The sequence below is a fragment of the Alligator sinensis genome, unplaced genomic scaffold (assembly GCF_000455745.1).
Source record: "Alligator sinensis unplaced genomic scaffold, ASM45574v1 scaffold709_1, whole genome shotgun sequence".
Classification (NCBI taxonomy): Eukaryota; Metazoa; Chordata; order Crocodylia; family Alligatoridae; genus Alligator; species Alligator sinensis.
In genome coordinates this window covers 505,044-514,391 of record NW_005842208.1, presented here as the reverse complement: position 1 = coordinate 514,391, position 9,348 = coordinate 505,044, and the positions used below count along the sequence as shown (strand labels likewise).

The 9,348-nt window shown below is 43.3% G+C and overlaps 1 protein-coding gene across 2 annotated transcripts in view; it reads right to left on the bottom strand.

Annotated features, from left to right (window-relative positions):
• Nucleotides 1-9,314, bottom strand: part of LOC102383297 (netrin-1-like) — a 27,719-nt gene extending 18,405 nt beyond the window's left edge. For both annotated transcript variants that reach the window (XM_025207764.1, XM_025207765.1), the window contains exon 1: nucleotides 8,801-9,314. The gene's annotated coding sequence lies outside the window, so the exon portion shown is untranslated. The remainder of the gene's footprint in view (nucleotides 1-8,800) is intronic.
• Nucleotides 9,315-9,348: the final 34 nt, after the last annotated feature.

Genomic DNA, 9,348 nt, shown 5'->3' with positions numbered 1-9,348 from the left:
AATGGTGGTTGGAAAAGGGAGTTAAATTAATTGTTGTGAACAAAAACCTTAATGCACCCACCTTGAACCTTCAGCACTCCCTCCATGAGGATAGGATGAATTGCCTGAGACCTTATGCTTCACCTGAATCATTTGTTTATGCCTTAACATTCATTTCAAAAACAGATCCTTTAAGATATGGAGCAAAGTTGGACTTGATGTCGCCTAGAACCCCATGAATAAATGAAATAGCACAGGTCTGTTAAATATGCCATTGGAGCCAATCAAACACCTTTCCAAGCAACCCGTTTCCTGTTGGAAAATGCATCTCCCCCCCGGCCCCCCACTCCAATTCAAACATTTCCCAGGAATGTGCCAGTTTGGATGAATTTGTTTGCAGGAAAGAAGCAAAATAAATCATTTCAGCTTGTTATGACAAGACTGAAATGTTTCGTCCCTTAGATTCCTTTCTGCTTGGACTTTCAGATTATAACGCAAGTATTTTGATATTTTACAGGTGTTTTGCTGCCATCTAAAAGCCAAAACAAAAAGAACGGGGACAAGAGAGTTGGAATGAAGCATGCTGATATAATGCTTTTGCCACCTGTGGCAATTCCCTGGTGTTGGAAACAACGGCCAGATTCTCACAGGCCCCGGGTGCCTCCGGGAGTTGGCGCCCTCCATGACTTGGAGCCATGGGGCCCACGCTGTAAATGTAGCTAATTGCCGTTGCAAATACAATTCTGTGGAAAGGGCCAGACCCACAGGGACTGTGAAGGTGAAGGCGCAAATCTCCCAGCACCTCTGCGGCTGTCTCTCCATTTCATGCTCCGACAGAAGCATTCCCCCTGCTGCCCCCGCTCCCCTCCTCCCTCCCACCGACATTCCCAAATGCTTGGCAGGACAGACTGACACGGGGCATCAATCTTCCTTACAATTTGGCCCCAGCCCCTGCTGCCATAGGTAGGGTCCCGCAGAGACGCTCTCAGCCCTAACACTATCATTACCGTCAGCTTTTGCAGTCAGGAATTTCTAATGTTGCCAAACAAGACAGGATTGCAGGGCAAGGGGCAGACAATGGAGCTGCCAGGGCAGGAGCAGGGAGGCCCTGGCTTTTGGGGTGGGTTCTGAAGATCAGCCCCATGTATATGTGGAGGGCTGGACCTCTTCGCCTGGCCTGAATCAGAAGCTGCTCCAGTGTCCATGGAGAGATGCCAAGATCCAGCCCTGAACCCACTGTAGTCAGGGGGAACTCTGAAATAACCCCAAGGAGAACTGAAACCAGGGCCCAAATCACCCATGTGATTTACCAGGAGCTAGGCGGATTTAGAGAGCCAGACCAACCTATCATTCCCCACCCCTACCTCCATCCACCTACACAAATGTGTGGAGGGTGCATATGAAATCTCCAGCCTGGGTGCATCCCTCTGGCCAGCTATCCTTCCAGCCATGCTCCTATTCATCATTTGCCAACAAACCTTCATCACGTGCTTATAGGTTAAAGGTGCAGGCAGGATAAAGAGAGGCAAGGGAGGATATTTTACTGTCCTTAATTGTTCTCAAGGTAAAAGCCTAGTATATACTAATAATTTATATGTAGTAATCAATACATCAAGAATAATAGTCAATTATTTTCTATAACAGCTAAATAATTAGTCATTAATAGTTAACAATGAAATGTTTAAGAAACAACAATTAAGAAATCAGCTAAAAGAATTATTTAGCTAATATAACTATCAACTCAAAAAGCTAATAAATTGTAAGTTAGTTGACTTAATTGTTGAATAATAGTTGAATAGTTCATAAATCAATTAACTAACGAATTGTATGCAGATGTGGTAATTTATTAGCTATTTGTATACATTTAGTATTCATTTTCTTGAACTAATAAATAATAATAATTGTTAGTCACTATTAATTATTTGCTAATAAATACCATTTATCATTAGTACAAAACACATTAATTGGTAAACATGTAATACAAATGTGTAAATTTTTCAGCAAAAACAGAATATTAATTAGAGATTCTCAGTAAATTAATTGGCAAACATTAATAAATTAATGAACAAAAAATTTGAAAGGTTAATAAGCTAATATAAGCTATAATTAGCTTATATTATCTAAATTATCAGAACTTTACTATAGATACTTTAGTATCTCTAAGAGATACTTAATTCTGTATTAATTAATAACCATGGAATAAGCACCATTGTATTAATAAATCAATTGGAAAACAAATACTGAATGACTTGGCATAACACTAGTACATTCATTATCATATAAAAATTGTCATGGTTAACTAGATAACATTTCAATTGGACTAAGTCAGTGATCAATGGTGCAGGGAGCTGGTACCTCTGGCACCTGGCAGGCAACTCATGGTGCCCCACTGGGACCACTGAGGCAGGGCACAGGGCTAATGGCTTGTCAGGGCACCTCACTCATGGTCCCAGTCCTGGCCTTGGAAACCCTGCACTCTCCACTTAAACCCTGGCCTAATCTCAGCTAGCCACAGTCCCCAACAAACTGAGGCATGGCAGCACCCCTGGGGTTCAATAGGTCAATGATCATGGAGCACATCTGTCCCAACCAGGGTTACGCAGCTCCACGGACAAGCCACCTGCCACTGCCTAGCACTATTCCAGTGGAACTCAGTTGAATTACTCCCACCAGGGATCTGGACCCCAGGGCTTGAATCTTCAAAGAGCTGAGCAGCCTCTTGCCGACTCACGAGCCGCAGGAGTTAGGTTTCCAGCTTTATAGGAACAATTTGACCCCAGTGTGGGAAAAATAAACAGCGCACTCTGTGCCGCGCCATCCCCAGGGAGGGATCAGGATGGCTGCTGCCAGTACACTTGCAGGCTGCCGGACGGGAGCAGAATGCAGAGCCATGGGCTTTGCTATTTACTGATCTTTATTACTGAAGAGTCAAGAGGGTCATGACAAGATCAGGGCCCTGTCTGTGATGGGCACTACCCAGGCCCAGAGTCACTGGGATTGGGGCTTTGTCGGCTTTCTGCCCTTTTAGGACTATATTTCCTTCCTTCTAAAGGAAATTTTTTCCCATGGGAAGAATTTCCTTTCCATTCACTTCTGCCCCGTTTTATTCAGATGGGCCAAGAATGTCACTGAAAGAAAAATATGTATTTGCTGCCTTCACAATAAAGGAATGAAAGCAGGAATATGTAATCCAGTAAATGGTATTTCCTTTCAGCGAGGGGGAATTCCAGCATCATTTTTATCCTGGACAATCTTCTCCAACAGCTTTACTATGACATCTTAGCTCTCTCATTCTAGAAGCCCTCTGGTCTGTTCTTATCCCCAAAATGTTAGCGTTCTAATTCTCCTGCTGCAGTTAAAGTGCTGTACTTAAAGATTACATATGAACTTAAGAGCAGGTTAGCTGCTCCCCAGAATAGGCTGGTATTTATCCCAGAGTATGTGCATGCAGACGGAAAGTTACACCAGTGCTGCTCAACTTTCCAGTTACACAGAGATCCAACAGGGGAGGTAGAGCACAAATTCAGCCTTGCTCTTCTGTGGCATAATGTGGCCTTTCCAACTGGTGGCTCTGGGTAAGAAAGGAAACCTGGCATTTCCTCGGGAACAAAACTGCTGGGAATAGTTTACATGGGAAATATCAAAACAACCTCAGCAAAACCTTTCAGGAAAGTGGAAACATTTTGCTTTGACTGTGTCATGTCACATCGCGCTGCATCACGTTGCGTTGCATCAGGATTTGAGATGAATCATAGGAACGCAGGCCAGGCAGCATCCCAGACCTGCAGAACAAGTCCCCTGCTATCACAGGCACAGTGTCCCAGTCTCCTTCCTAAATGGATCCAACCCCAACTTAGATTAAATGCTTTGACCTTTTGCTCCCCTGAGCCTTTTGTCCCCAGACATGTTGGCATCTGACCTCACCAGAATAGTCTCAGCCCAGTAGGGATTCCAAAGGTTGCCCTACCTCTTAAAAGCCCACTGAAGCCGGTGAGAGTTGGGTTGCCAGAGAGCCAGGGTGGATCTAGGTGTTTGACCCCAGTCAAAGGAAACATTTCAATCACCCTCCCCATGGATAAAATGGATCCAGTGCTTCTAGATGCCACCACTGGCACCGTCAAATCTGGGCTACTTGGGTGAGGGTGGGGGTGGTAGAAGGAATCCTCAAGAGTCTAATTACAGGTAATTATTAGTAATTGGTATTGAGCAATAATTATTTCATGATTTATGATCGATTGATTGATTAATCATCATAACTATTGTTATTCATCAGAATAGCAATGCAGGTAGGCATTTCCCTGGCCCCACAGACACAGAACAGCACTCACCCTGGGGGGAAAAAGTCCTTCACTACAATGGTGTCTCCTCACGGGTGGGGGTGGTGTAGCCAGACAAATGCTTTAGAACGGCAAGTGTGCTGTTATTAGGAATAACAGTCTAGTATTGCTATGATAAAATATTACCCTCAATTGCTTATCAATAATAAATGCAGTAATACTAAATATGTCCTTAATAAATAATAAATAGAAAATACTGCATTGATAAATTATAATTTTGTTATTACTATTTTTACTCAGAAATCTGTATATTCAATTATTGCAGGAGAGTGTCCCAAATTTGACAAGCATTTACAAAGTAATATTATTACTAATCATAATTCTCACAAAGCAGAATAGGTACTATTCCATGCATCTGAGAAGATTTTTAACGGCAAGGCTGCTATTATTAACATGTTATCAAGAAGATTATTATTATGTTGCTATAATGATAGATATCATTAAGAATTATTCTGAATTCTTTTACAGTTACTGCTGTTAATGCTTCTCTGCTAACATTACTGCTTTTGTCTAAATTACAATCACATAATTTTTTTAAGATAAACCAGAGATCTTTTCTAGGATGCTAGCAATGGATAGTTCTAAAATATTTTAGTTCCCATATGTGTTTCATGTTACTTATGATGCTTATGAAAGCTAAAAGATGTATTATCATATTTATAAAATGATCTTAACAATAATGGCTTTAAAATATATTGCTGATTATAATAAATTATTGCTAAACACTTCAAATATTGCTAATTCATTATTCCTTTTTGTTTTATCAGTGCTACTGCAAAAATCTGAATTATTAAATAGGATTACTATGAGGACTATTAGTCTTTACTAATACAGTCAGTAATTGAATTAATGTAATTGCATGCAAAATAAAATACTATTAATTACAATAGTTTCAGAAATGCAGTTACTCTTTATTAATATCACCCTCAGTCCTCATACAATGATCTATTGGATAATTAACTTCAGGTTAATTTACTGCAAACATTATTTTGACGTTATGCTATTATAATGCAACAATATTTTAATTACACATTTAATTATAAACAATTTAATAATAATTCCAAGTTAAATGTATTAATATATTTGCTGATGTTGTTAAGATGTTGTGCATTTCGGTAATATGACATTATTTTTGCTGTTATTACAGTTATTGTATATTCCAATTATTATTGATCATTCCAAAGTCTTCATTTACATTTTTACTACCAATCATCTTCTATTTCCTATTATGAACAATGATAACCCATCACTTAATAATGTCCAACATATCTGCATTATTATTTAATATTAATGTGAATGTCACTGTTTTCTAATGATTATTTTCCCTATTATCCTCAAGAGGCCATTAGTTGATATTAACTATGAAAATATTAACTTTTCGTTTACCACTAAAAATATTAACCAGCAATTTATAACTATATCAGCCTTGACTATTTATTTTTTAGGAATTATTATGAACAATTCAAGGCACTTGTGTATTTCTGACATTACTTAACATCTGTTATTTTATCCAAATAACAAGAATAATAATATCATATTTGGTTTACTGTGAAATTATCACTGCTTTTTAATACTGTTACCAGCCCTTAGAAAGTATTGTTAGTAACAGTTAAAGTGGTGATTTATTCCCAGCATAAATTGTTACATACTAATATTCTCATACTAATATTAATCATAATAGACTATTATAAATAATCCAAGGTTTTCTGCTTATTGATGGTGTCTTATTGTTAACAAAGCTAGGAGAAATTATCATTATTATTGCTAATAATAATTTATACTATCAATAACGAATTGTATTAACAGTCCATTGGCAATCATTCACAAATCTATTACATAATTTCATTGCTATCAAAATTCTAGACTATTCGTTTCAAATTATCATTTCAATCCATTTCTTATTTTTGGTACAATCAGGTCACAGACTGTTGCATATTCTTTATCAATTCAAATACATTCTACGTCGGCCACACTCAGCTTGTTCCAAACTGTAAAGGCAGGCTGGGAATTACAGTTATTCCTCAGTATTTAGCATTCAGTAGAATTGCGAGGTGAAAAAGCGCAGCACAGGGCACTGCGCTATAGCATAATTATTCCTCACATTCAACCTAGCACAAATCCAGACACGCCTCCACTGGGATTCTTAACAGCAGGTCTGACTCTCCTGCACTATGTAGAAGAAAACAAGCATTGGGGCTCTGCTCGAACCTGCCAGACCAAACGCTGCTCCCGGAGCAGGGAAATAACCCAGGGTCCTGGCTTCCAGCTCCCCTAGATCTCTCCCACCAAACCCCATTCCCCTCTCTGAGCTGGGGTAGAACCTAGGTGGCCTGGCTCCCAGTCCTCACCCATTAGGGAGAAAGGAAGCGGGATTCACAGGGCTCAGGGCATGGGAGATGTTGATCTCTGAACTGGCTGAGGTGCAGGCTGGGTGCCAGAATCCCCTGGTGGGCAGAGATCTCAGCTGGCAGAGGAGGCAAAGCCCCTGACCCCCCTGGCTTACATAAAATCAAAGCACCCCATATTCTTGGGAGAGCATGGGAGAGGCACACATCTATCACCTGCCTTCCCCTCCATCTGTCCATCTACCCTGTTTAACACCCATTCTCTTTCACTCCTTTCTTCCTCCTCCTTTCCAGGCTGCTGCTCTTAGGCAACCACTCTGGCTTCCCTAGGTTACTCCCTCACCACCCCCTGAATGCCTTCCACACACCCCTGTGCTCCCTCCTCACTTCTGCACCCCTTCTTCCTCCTCACCCCCTGCATTCCTGTTCTTCCTCCTCCCCTCCGCCTTTACTCCCAGCTCTCCATTGCCAGTAGCTTCTTCCCCGACCCACTCCCTTGCTCTCCCCTCCATCACCCCTCTGTCCTTTTTTTCATTCTTTCCTTGCCCTTCCGTGTATGGACACTAGCCCTGTCCCTCCTGGGACTGGTGGTGAGTGGGTCCCACATCATCACTGTTGTCATTATCATCATAATTACTGTTGTTATTATTTGCCATTATTTCAGTACTTGGCTGCCAGTTTCTGGATCTAAATGCGTTATTATTAGAAGCCTTCTTTATTCCTCATTTTCTTTTATATTCTAGTTGTAATCTTTGTGGTTATTACTCAAAATCAGTATTATTATTATTATTATTATTATTAATATTACTAATGATGGCAAGAATATTATTGAGGATATGCTTGTTAAAATAAGTCGCATATAGTAAAATAAGATCAAGACTATTATCCTTAAGAACAATTTTATTATAGGTATGATAGTAAGATTAAAAGCATTACCACTGTGGATATGATTGAGTTCTAGAATATTATTATTATTAGGAATATTAAAGTGAACCCAAAGGCTATCACTACAAATAATGGGATGAATGTGTTTCTTGCAGTTCTGACGAGGACATTATTGTTAAAGATGGCCTGATGAGCAGGGTTGATGACATGGTTCCTATAAGGAGGATAGTTTAAGATCATCATCATCATTATTATTATTATTATTATTAAGGGTCCCACTGGCACAGATGGCTTAGTGCCTGGGACACTCAGGGTGGCCAATGCAACTGGTTATTCTATACTGGGAGCCGGCCAGGGCCCTTCTGCTGAGAGACGTGGATGGCGCTCAGGCTCTTACATTACCATTAATAATATAACAACAGGGAGGCTCTCACCCCAGAGGCTGCTGCATGGCTGGGCCCAATGCTGAGTGCCCACCAGCATAGTCCTCTCCTTTCTTTTGTGTCCATCCATCCGTCTGTCTGCCCTCCCTCCCCTCCCTGTTGCAGTCTCTTTTGTCTCATGTGTCCCTTCAAGCTCTTGCCCTTGCAGGGCCCTGGACCCCCGGGCACCCCACCAGGCCACCCATCTGTGCCTCTCAGCATAGCTCTGTACAGGGCCACCACCCCCTGGGCACATCTGGGACCCAACTGTCCAGGCTGGAATGCCAAGGTGGTACCCAGGGAAAAGGAAGGATTCAGGGGGCACTAGGCAGGGTCCCATGGAGATTTGCCCCCACACTGCCCCTTGAAACAGGCAGGAATCCCCCATCACAAATGGGACCCCCAAACAATTCCAGGCACTAGGGGAAGGAGGACAGGGGGAAGGGGATACCCCCCAACTCAGATGCATATGAGATTAAATGCCCTATAGGCCCCCACAACCAGATTGGGTGCCGCTGGAGCAGCCCTTGACAGCAAATCCCTCATCGCCTCTCCTCAACACTGGGAGGGGAGCTGGGTCAGTGAGCATCCGATGAGAGCCAGGACCCCTGGTTTCTCTCCTCACTCTGGGAAGGCAGTGGGGTTGGGTGGATTAGAGCAGGGGTCTGGGACACATGACACCCGAGTTCTATTCCTTAACCTGGATAAGAAAAGCCCCACATGGGAACTGGGCACCTGGGGATCGGTGTCCCCAGCAAGCCCAGATGGGGAAATCCTGGGAACTACGTGAGCATGCTGCGCATCTGCGCTAACCCGGGGCGCTCAGACTCACCGTGCTGCAGGGGACTTCCCCAGACCACGTCCAGACACCCCCACACTCCTGCTGGAGTGACGAGCCTGGCGCTGTGTGGTACCCCAAAGGCAGGTCAGACCTCCCCCCCCCTTGCCAGGACAGGGGGGCAGTGGGGGAAATGTGAGCAGCACCCCCAAAGGTTTAGGACCTGGAGTTCCTAAAATCCTTCTGTCCCAGAGGCAGGCGGCACCACTCCAAGCAGGCGGTCGGTGGGTCAGTGGGAGCGGTAGGAGAGAGGTGGGGGGGCTGGGCAGAGGAGGGGTGGAGGCGGGACAGGGACTGGGAGAGGAGGAACAAATCACAGGGTGGGACTGAAGGAAAGTTACCCACAGGCAGCCCATGCCCAGGCTGGGGGGTGCTGGCCCGGGGCAGTGACAAGGCTCTAATTCTGGTGACCTTGGGCTTGGCCAGCACCCAGCATGACAGAGCCCCAGTGCTGGTGACTGGTCGGGGAAGAAGCCAGGCTGAGAGGCAGAGCGAGCAACAAGACATGGCCCCCTCCCTGCACCCCAGCTGTGGGCGCCCCC